We start from the raw sequence: 9,402 nt of genomic DNA, 5'->3' as shown, positions 1-9,402 counted from the left end.
TCAATACTTCCAAATATCCACTACTAGCAACAACTCAACAACTCATCAAGTGGCTAACCTAGTTTTTGCTTTGAAATATACTCCTTTAAGAAAAAATACATATTTAGAAACTTGAGACTTTAGAGACCACGACTGATCAGGATTTCCTTATTTAACGGCACCCAAAGGATAATGACCACTTCCCTCCCTTGTAGATCATACACTGAAACCATTTGGTTTTGTTTTTACCCTTTCCTTTCCTAAAATGCTGGTGAAAGCTCCTCGTTCATAGGATAAATATCTGTATTTCATTCATCTAATACAAAAAACCTTGAAGCTCCTAAAATTGAGGCAATAAACTTTAAGGCAATAGCTTCATAGGGTTAGTGTTGATGTATTCCCATTACTTGAAACAATGTAAGTAGTTTCAGTTGACTTACAAATTATATACAATTACTTAATTTTTAACAGAGAATAAAATCACATTTACTAGGGATAAAACCATGTTACCTTTTATTTTTTTTTCATGCCGCCTTTTATAAGTGTCTTTACATTCTAACACTTTATTATTCAAGGCACAGTCTACACGAAGTGCCACCATGCCCAGCCTCAATCACTGTCTCAGCGTACCCCAGAGGCGGGGGGGAGGGGGGTGCGCAGCATGGCACAGCAGGGATTGAACCAGGTCCCTCTGTCTGCCTAATCAGGTGCGTTAATCCACTGAGCTATCTCCACTTTTTGACATGTGGAGTTTTCATAGATTTACATTTTTATTATCTTAAGTTGTTAAATTGGATACACCAGGAGTCCACAATTTTTTGGCCATCAGGAACTAATTATATAATGTTCAATATTATCCAGTTTGTGAGAACTCCAAACTCTATGCCTGCACTTAAGAGCTAATGAGCAACCCACCTACCCTAAGATGGCCAGCATAACCATTCGGAGTTCAGATAATTCCACCTAAAAGTAAAGAAACCTGAAATTTAAGTTAGCCCAGGTAACCTTATCTTTACAAAATTTACTACTCACTTATTCCCTTTTAACTATGAAAATAGCTTCAGATTTCTCCCCTAATATCATCTAAGGACTCCATGCAGTCTTAGGAAGCCAAACTGTGTGCCAGTCTTCAGTCTTAATTCCTCTTTTCCTTTTTTTTTGCAGAACCAGGGATTGAACTTAGGCCCTTGCGCTTGCTAGGGAAGCACTTATTCTACTGAGCCATCTCCTCAGCCCCCCTTTCTCTTTCCTCTTAATCCAATTAAATTTTCTTGCTAAAACAAAAATAGGTTATTAAAAGTACCTAATAGGGGGCCGGGGAGATGGCTCAGTAGGATAAGTGCTTGACTGGCAAACGCAAGGATCTGAGTTCAATCCCCAGCTCAGCCAAAAAAAAAAAAAACCTAATATTACAAAGGCAAAAGAATCCCAGTCCACATATTCTGATGCTTCTCCCTTGACTATTTACCAAGAATGAATAAATAATGGTAAGATGAGAATTGTAAGGAATAAAACCTAATAACCAAGCAAAGTGACCCAACAAGATGAAGGCATACGAAACTAGAATGCTTTGGTAAGGAAGCTAGCGCAGTAAGAAAGGTCCTCCAATGGTGGAGTGGGATTCAGTATGTGGCATGGCCCTCAGACGGGCCATGTCATTTTCTGTCAGCAACAGAAAAAGCCTCCATCTCAGGCTCAAATTCCCTGTGATTCTCTTGCATAAAGCCAATAACATTCTCTCTAGCCACTGACTTATTGAGAATTGCTGCATGCCACACCCTGTCAATAGTGTTTCATGCCCATTTCACAGGGTCCCAATGAACAGCAGGAAATTGAGGCTCAAAAGTCACAGTCAGGGGCTGGTCAGATGGCTCAGTGGTCTAAAGCACCTACTTAGAACAAGCTTAGCAAAGCACAGGGACTGCGGTTCAATCCCCCAGCACCACATGCCAGCCAGCCCCGCCCCCTGGTGGGCTGAGCTGGCCACACACACACACACACACATAAATAAATAAATAAATAAATAAATTAAAAAAAAAAAAAAGTCACAGTCAGAATGTGCTAATCCATTATGAAGATACTTTGTCCGGGCTCTGGAAACAGCAAAACAGAAAACATGGAATTGTCTTCTTCAAAGCATGTAGTATATACGGGCCGGGGAGATAGCTCAGTAGAATAAGCGCTTTCCTGGCAAGTGCAAAGGCCTGAGCTCAATCCCCAGTTCCACAAAAAAAAAAAAGCAAGTAGCATTAATAGAGAAGAAACAAAGACTTCCAGAGAATAACCAAATGCAAGGGCCGGCAAGATAGCTCAGCAGACCAAGTACCTGCTTTGGCAAGCACAAGGACCAGCATTCCATCCCAGGTCCTGCATGCTGTGCCAGCCCCACCCCCAGGCTGTGAGCCTGGGAATGAGTCCAGGCATGATAGCACATGCCTGTAATTCTAGTGCCGGGGAGACTGAAAACAGGAGGATGACTACCAGTCTGAGCTGCATGGCGAGACTCTGTACCAAATACATAAAATGGGGAAAAGAAAGAATTTAATAATCAAACGTAGCAAGAACTAAGAAATAAGCACATAGAGCTGAGCCCAGAAGAGGCTCTATAACTAACATTTTAGAGTAAAAGATCTCAAGTTGAGGCATTTGAGCTCAGTCTTGAAGAACAAGCAGGTGTTACTTTCAGATCGAGGAAGAAGATATAACTTTCCAGAATAAAGAACCCACCTCAGTGAAGCTTCCAAAAAGAACATTTTGTAAATAAATTTTTGAATGTTCAATAAGGTTACATAGGATTTGAGAATAACTGTGATTATTATATGTCATGTATTATTACATATTGCAGACAGACAAGATCTCAATCCTCAAGACAACTACTATAAGAGGCAGGTCCTACGAATAGTCCTATTTTACAGAAGGAAAAAGTGCAGCCCAGAGGATAAAAATGGCTTTAAAAATTCACATAGTGAGTAAGTGACCAGACTCTATTCCTAAATACTGCAGGAATCATGTGTGATCAAGATCCTAAAGATGCTTCCACAAAGAGCAACAGAAAACTAGAACATATATGTCAATATTAATGAAAAACTCATACCAAAAGCCCAACTCTTATAGCCCTCAGAAAAATATTCAAGTTGAAATTCTAAATACACAAAACAAAAAGCTACTAACAAGATCCTAATTATCCTCTTGGCCTGGACACTTTCTCCCCACAGCACACTCCGTTAGATAAACCACCTCTAGCTGTATAAGCCCAGCATGCTCAGGTCATGAAAAGCCATTCAACTTGACTTGCTGCTGCCACCTCATCAGTGAGTCTCATAAAGAAAAACAAATGTCTTGCACAGAAATCTCTTGCCAGTGAAGGCAACCACATTAGTTCTCCACAGGCAAGCAGTAACTTCAATATTTAGCTTAGGAATAAAGCAATTTTAATTAGCTTCCTTGGAAGCAAATGGAAAATTTGCAGAAAGTATCTGGATAAGAAGACATCACTACATTAAATGTCTATAATAAAGAAGGCCTTAAGCTACCAATTTTAATCACTTGACATTTATCCTTTTAATGCAAATATACAAAAGACAAACTCCAATTTGACTTGTAAGGATATAGTTTCTCGACAGAATTAGAGCCTATTTTTAAACAATTTTGGAGGGCAAAGATGACATGTATCTTTTTTAAATAATCTGTACTACAGAGTTGGGGAGATAGCTTGGTGGTCTAAGTGCCTGCCTGGCAAATACAAGGTCCAGAATTTGATCCCCAGTATGGCATGCTGTGCCGGCCCCAAATTTATGAGTGCACCATGCTGGCCCCAAAACCAGGCATGGTAGCACACTTGTGTAATCCCAGCACTGGGAAGGCTGAGACAGGAGGATCACTATGAGTCCAAACTGCATTGCGAGATCCTATACAAAAAGAATAAAAATTAAATATATAAATAAAATATTTCATACTATTTAGTACTCACTTATCCACAATATGCTATTTTTCACAAACAGTGCTTTTGATTCACTATGAAGATTGCCCCTTGGTATTTTCAGGAACTAGCATGGGAAGGCCTATTGCCAAGAATACACAAACAGGATAACTTAACAGAGGGATAGAATTAACAATAACCACACACACACACACACCCCTCTCAGCAGATTTTTGTTTGTTTGTTTGTTTGGATTTGCTTTTATTTGGCTGTTAAAAATTTACCTTCTCATTGAATTTTCTGTTTTCCTTAATTATAATTAAGGAAATAATTACATTGCGAGTTGTTTCCACAATAGCAGATACTAGCTCTTCACTGGTCATAGATCTGTAGCTATGCTGTGGAGCGTCACCACAGAGTTTATGTGTGTCACACCAGGAGCCAAGATGCTGGGCCAGTTAGCTAAGTGGGGGCTAATGCCAGCTCCTCCACGGGGCCGTGTTCTGAGGAGCTCGAGCACCAAAGGAGCTTGCTTTTCTGATCCTTAGGTCTTTGCACAATACCCAGTTTATCAACAGGCTTTTCTCTTTTTTTTAACACTGTTAAACATCTTTATTTTGATAGTCTATCATAAATAAGTCAGTAGAGGGTCCACTCTGTCAGACACATCTGAGAAGTCAAACCCTATGCCATCCAACTGGTGAACAACTGAATGATGTCCCATTTCTTATAACAGCCCAAGCGCGCACCTACCGTGTTGTCTGTGACCGATGATGCTTCCACATCCAGGTGAGAAAACAGTGCTTTATCCCCAAAGTAGCCTTGAAACTGTTGGCTCAGCATTCCAGGATCTGCACCTCTTTTAAAACAGCCGCCCTTGAAAAGTTGCTGCAGCCTCTGCTTAGCTTCTTCGCTCAACTTCAACATGGTGATGGCAGGGCAGCCAGGGGAGACCTCCACAGCAGCCAACAGGCTTTTGTTGTTGAGAAATATGTTGTCAGGGCCGGCCAAATAGCTCAGCAGATTGCCCCCCAGGTTGCGCTGAGAATGCAATAGAGATTGTGCATGGTGGTACGCGCCTGTAATCCCAGCTCTTGGGAGGCTGTAAACAGGCGGATCACTAGGAGTCCGATCTAGTAGTGAGATTCTCAACACCCTGTAGACCCTTCCCTGTGCTAGGACTGGGTCTCCAGAATTTTTTTTTCCATAATTTTATTGAGAAACAAATAGCAATGAGACCATTTCAAACCAAATTGGTAGGACAATTTCAATAATTAACACATGGCATACATTCTTCCTAGTGGTTAATTGCTGTACAAGATGCAGACATGTTATCCTATTTACAAACACTATTAGAACAAATCCCTCTATTCATTAAGAGAATGCAACTATATATCTATCCTAACCATTTTGAATACACAGATACAAAATGGACATTCATCTGTATCCCCTTTCTTTGTTAAGTCCATTATTTGAATATTATAGGTGTGTTAACTCAGCAAAATATTCTAAAAAAGTCCAGTAATCCATAATAGTATTGGGTCTTCCGCTTGACTGGCAATGTATGGAGAGCAGAAATTGTTGACCTGAGTTCCCTACAGCTCTGAGCAGATTTAAATCTAAATCCATACACTTAAGGAAAACTTACTGAATGAATTGAACCTGCCTGGTCTGAACGTAAGAGAAATCAGCTGGGAGTGGAGCTTGTTAGTATGGTCATACTTAACATTTATGAGATCTAGTTTCAACCCCAATGTCAAAAGGAAAAAAAAGGAGAAATGATAATTTTGAAAATTGTTCAGATGAACAAGAAAGTTGATGCTGTAACCTTTTCCCTTAACAGCTGAGTCAGAAGTGTCTAAAACCATTAAGTCCAACCGAGATTTCTCCCATCCCCTCTCCTTTCTCGCCAGTCACTTACCACACCTTCCCACCATCCATGGAGACAGGACACACTGCAGTCATGGCCCTCTAGCTACAATGTATGGAGAGCAGATATTTGGCTTACTGGTTGAAGAGTAAAAGGAGCTGACCTTAAAAAGCTACTATATTACAAAAAAAAGTGAAATTTTTTTTATTTTGCTCTCAGATCCAATTTCATTTAGTGTATTTAAATATTTACATACAAGGAAATAAAGAAACGTACAATCATCCCTTAGATTCCAGGAGGGAGGACTAAGTTACAGGCATTCCCCAAAGATATCAAAGTCCATGTTTGCTTATTAGTACCTTATATAAAGAGGTATAGTAAGCTTGGTCATATTATATTTTGATGATCATACACCTAGTCAATCTACTGCTTGTTCTATTTATATTACAGAACTATATACAAATCATATAATTTAAAACTTGTTTTAGTGATTTGACACTTTTTTTTAATAATCCAGGAGGACAATGAAATAGTACCAATGACTGCAATGTACAAGATGAGAGAAGGAGAGAAAAGGAAGAAAGAAAATAGTTTAGAAAACAGGGGAGAAGAAAAAAGATAACAGCAAGTGAAAGAAAGAAGAGATGGGATTTAGTGATATTATGCTATGTCTAGAATGGAAGAAGGAAGGAGAAAAAGCTTGAAAATGTATTTACAAAGTCAGGGAAAAGAAGAAAAGAGGAAAAAGTATAATTGGAGATTGGGAAAAGCTGCAGGGCTGGAACCACCAGATAAGAAAAAGGAAAAAAAAAAAAAAAAAAAAAAAAAAACACACATACAGACACAAAAGTAAAGAGTCCTCTCAGTCCTACTTATATTTCCATCTGAATTTAACTACTGTACTAGTCTTCCACATTAATTTAAAACATGGAGAGATCTCCAGTTCTCCATGGCTGAGGCTAGGAGACCAGTGCTTGAGCTGGCTTCCCAGCCCTTCTGGTTTGATTTCTTGTCTACCAGTGAGGTAGAAACTTGGAGGTCCAAGTAAATGGAGCTTGCATTCAATCCCTTCACAGAAAAGCTCTTTTTATGCTTCTCCAGGTGTGACAAGTTAGAGGCTCTTGTTTCTGTCTTACGATCAGACACCTTGATTTATACGGATGGTATACAGTAGGACGCGGTTATGCACCTGCTCTTCCAGTGAACTCTAAGGGGAAAGATTTTTGCAAGGTACTCCTTAAGAAGACTGATACCTAGGACATTTAAAGAATTCAAAAAAACTATATTCCCTTCAAAATAAAAGACCATTCCAAAAATGGGCAACTGAAATGGACACTTTCAAATGAATACAGTGTGAATAATGGCCAATAACTACTTGAAAAACTGTTCAGTATGGCAATGCCTCAAAACTAAAAATAGAAATTCCATCCTGTTCTAGGCACTTTCCCAAAAATGACACCGTCATATGACAATACAATAATACATGCATGCTCATGTTTATAGCTACACACCTCATAATGGCTAAATTCTGGAAGTAGCCAATCAACAAATGAACTGATAAAGAAAATGTGATATATTCAATATATATTATATAACAGTATATGTATATTAGAGTACTACTAGGTCATAAAGGATAAATTTGAGTCAAATGAATGATAAATGAAATAAATAAGACAAAGAAGGATATCACATGGTTTATCTTAAGTTAGAAACCCAAAATACAAATAATTAATTTTGAAAGCAAAATTTTTAAAAGAGACATGGTAGAAAACAAGGAGACAGACTGTGAAGATGCAAAGGGAATCTGGAAAAAGCAATAGCAAGTAAGGGGGAGGAGAAGTAAACATGATCAAGATGTGCATATGATATACATATGCAACAATTCAGGATGAATATAATTATTATGTATTGTAAGCACATGCCAACAATTACAATGTGCTTGAAAAATAGATGTAGATTTTCATGACTTACACATATCTTCCTGTATCACCTGCAATATCTTTCAATGTAAATGCCACATAAAGAGTCAATACATGTTCAATACAAAGAAAATCTTTTGTTTTCCCTTTTTTTGGGGGGGGGCAGAGGGAGACCAGAGAGTGAACTCAGGACTTCGCACTTGCCAGGCAGGCTCTTATGTATGTCGCTGAGCTGACCCTTCCAAATATTTTTGATCCACAACTGCTTTATTTCAAGAATGCAGAATCCTCAGATTCACATGGCTGACTATATTCGTTCCCAGGGCATCTCTAGTAAATGCCAAGAGTTTTTATGGACACAAAGTCTAGCTATCAGCCAGCTCCTGTCTAAAGGACAGGGTAGTTGGTGACCCAAAAAAGCACCCAACTGAGAGTCATCAGCTCACTGTCTTCATGCTCTACCTGTGTGGTTCAGACAAGCCTCTCTTACTGGGCCTGGGTGCTATATAACAGTGCAATGAGCCCATGACATGACTACCAAAATCCTTTTTAGCACCAAGACTCTTATTCTAAAATACCCCAGCTAACATTCATCTAATCTAAGGAAGATAATCACTATCATCAGGAAGCTGTGAAGGAAGAAAGTAACTCAAATCCATTAGCAGAGCAGTTCCTGTCCATGTCAGAAAACCAAATGTTTTCAAGCCACAATTAAGATGAAGTTTCAAGTATTTTGGAGCAAATTTCACTTTTTTGTTTCACTTCACTGCTTCTACAGTGGAACGATACCAATAGAAGGTGAGCACATCAAAATAGCTGCCTCTTCCCCAACACCATTACATCACAGCCTGGTTCCACAGTGTCCTTGGCTCGACACTGGGCGTGTGGTACCTGAGGCCATCTTCACACACACTGACTACTGACTGGAACACCTACACTTGTGATCTCTCTATGTGGGTAAGCCAGGCCTCCTCACAGCATGGCAGCTGAGTTTTAAGCACAAGCAAGGGAGAAGTGAATAGTATTTTTACAGTCTAGCCTCAGAGGTCCAACAATATAACTTCTGTCACACACTATTAGACAGGATAATCACAAAAGCCTGACAAAGTTCAAGAGGAAGAAATACAGAGGCTATGAGTGAAGCGCCACTGTAGAGCACTTGTCTATTGAATGCATGAGGTCCTAACTCAATCCCCAGCACTGCAAAAAAATAATATACTGAGAGTGAGAAAAAGAATATAGACACCCACCTCCTCTATCACGGCTGAAGGGCAATTAAGGTCGTTCTATATATCAGATGAATGATGGTTTTTCTGTCATTTTTGGAAAGAAGGAAATTTGCCACAGTGGGATACCACTGAATGAAGAACCCCACAACAAGATAAGCCAGAAGCACCCTTGATTTTTGGAGTCAGAAAGTAAAAATTTTGATAGGAAAAAGATCAGAAAAGAGTCAGAAGGACAGGATTTTAGCCACAAAAGACCTGAACATTGCCTTTGAAGACTTGATCACAAATACTGGTGCTGCTAACAATTAAAAGGGTCCACAGAATATTTTTGCTATTTTATTGTATCTTGGTTTCTTCTTGGTCATTTTGACATTTGATTTAAATGTAATTTACAAGAGTACCAAAACATCTGCTAAGGGACTGGGGAGATAGCTCAGCAGAAGCACTTGCCTGGCAAGTGCAAGGGCCTGAGTTCAATCCCCGGTT

General features: G+C 39.3%; 1 protein-coding gene and 1 pseudogene across 15 annotated transcripts in view; both read right to left on the bottom strand.

Moving 5' to 3' along the window:
- Magi1 (membrane associated guanylate kinase, WW and PDZ domain containing 1) overlaps positions 1–9,402 on the bottom strand; it is a 660,109-nt gene that overhangs the window by 611,732 nt on the left and 38,975 nt on the right. The gene's annotated exons all lie outside the window — the stretch shown is intronic.
- On the bottom strand, positions 4,704–4,825 carry LOC111813668 (annotated as a pseudogene).

Source organism: Octodon degus, unplaced genomic scaffold (assembly GCF_000260255.1).
Source record: "Octodon degus isolate 3935 unplaced genomic scaffold, OctDeg1.0 scaffold00210, whole genome shotgun sequence".
Classification (NCBI taxonomy): Eukaryota; Metazoa; Chordata; class Mammalia; order Rodentia; family Octodontidae; genus Octodon; species Octodon degus.
The sequence above is the reverse complement of the archived record's forward strand: the minus strand, read 5'-3'. Positions and strand labels throughout refer to the sequence as shown.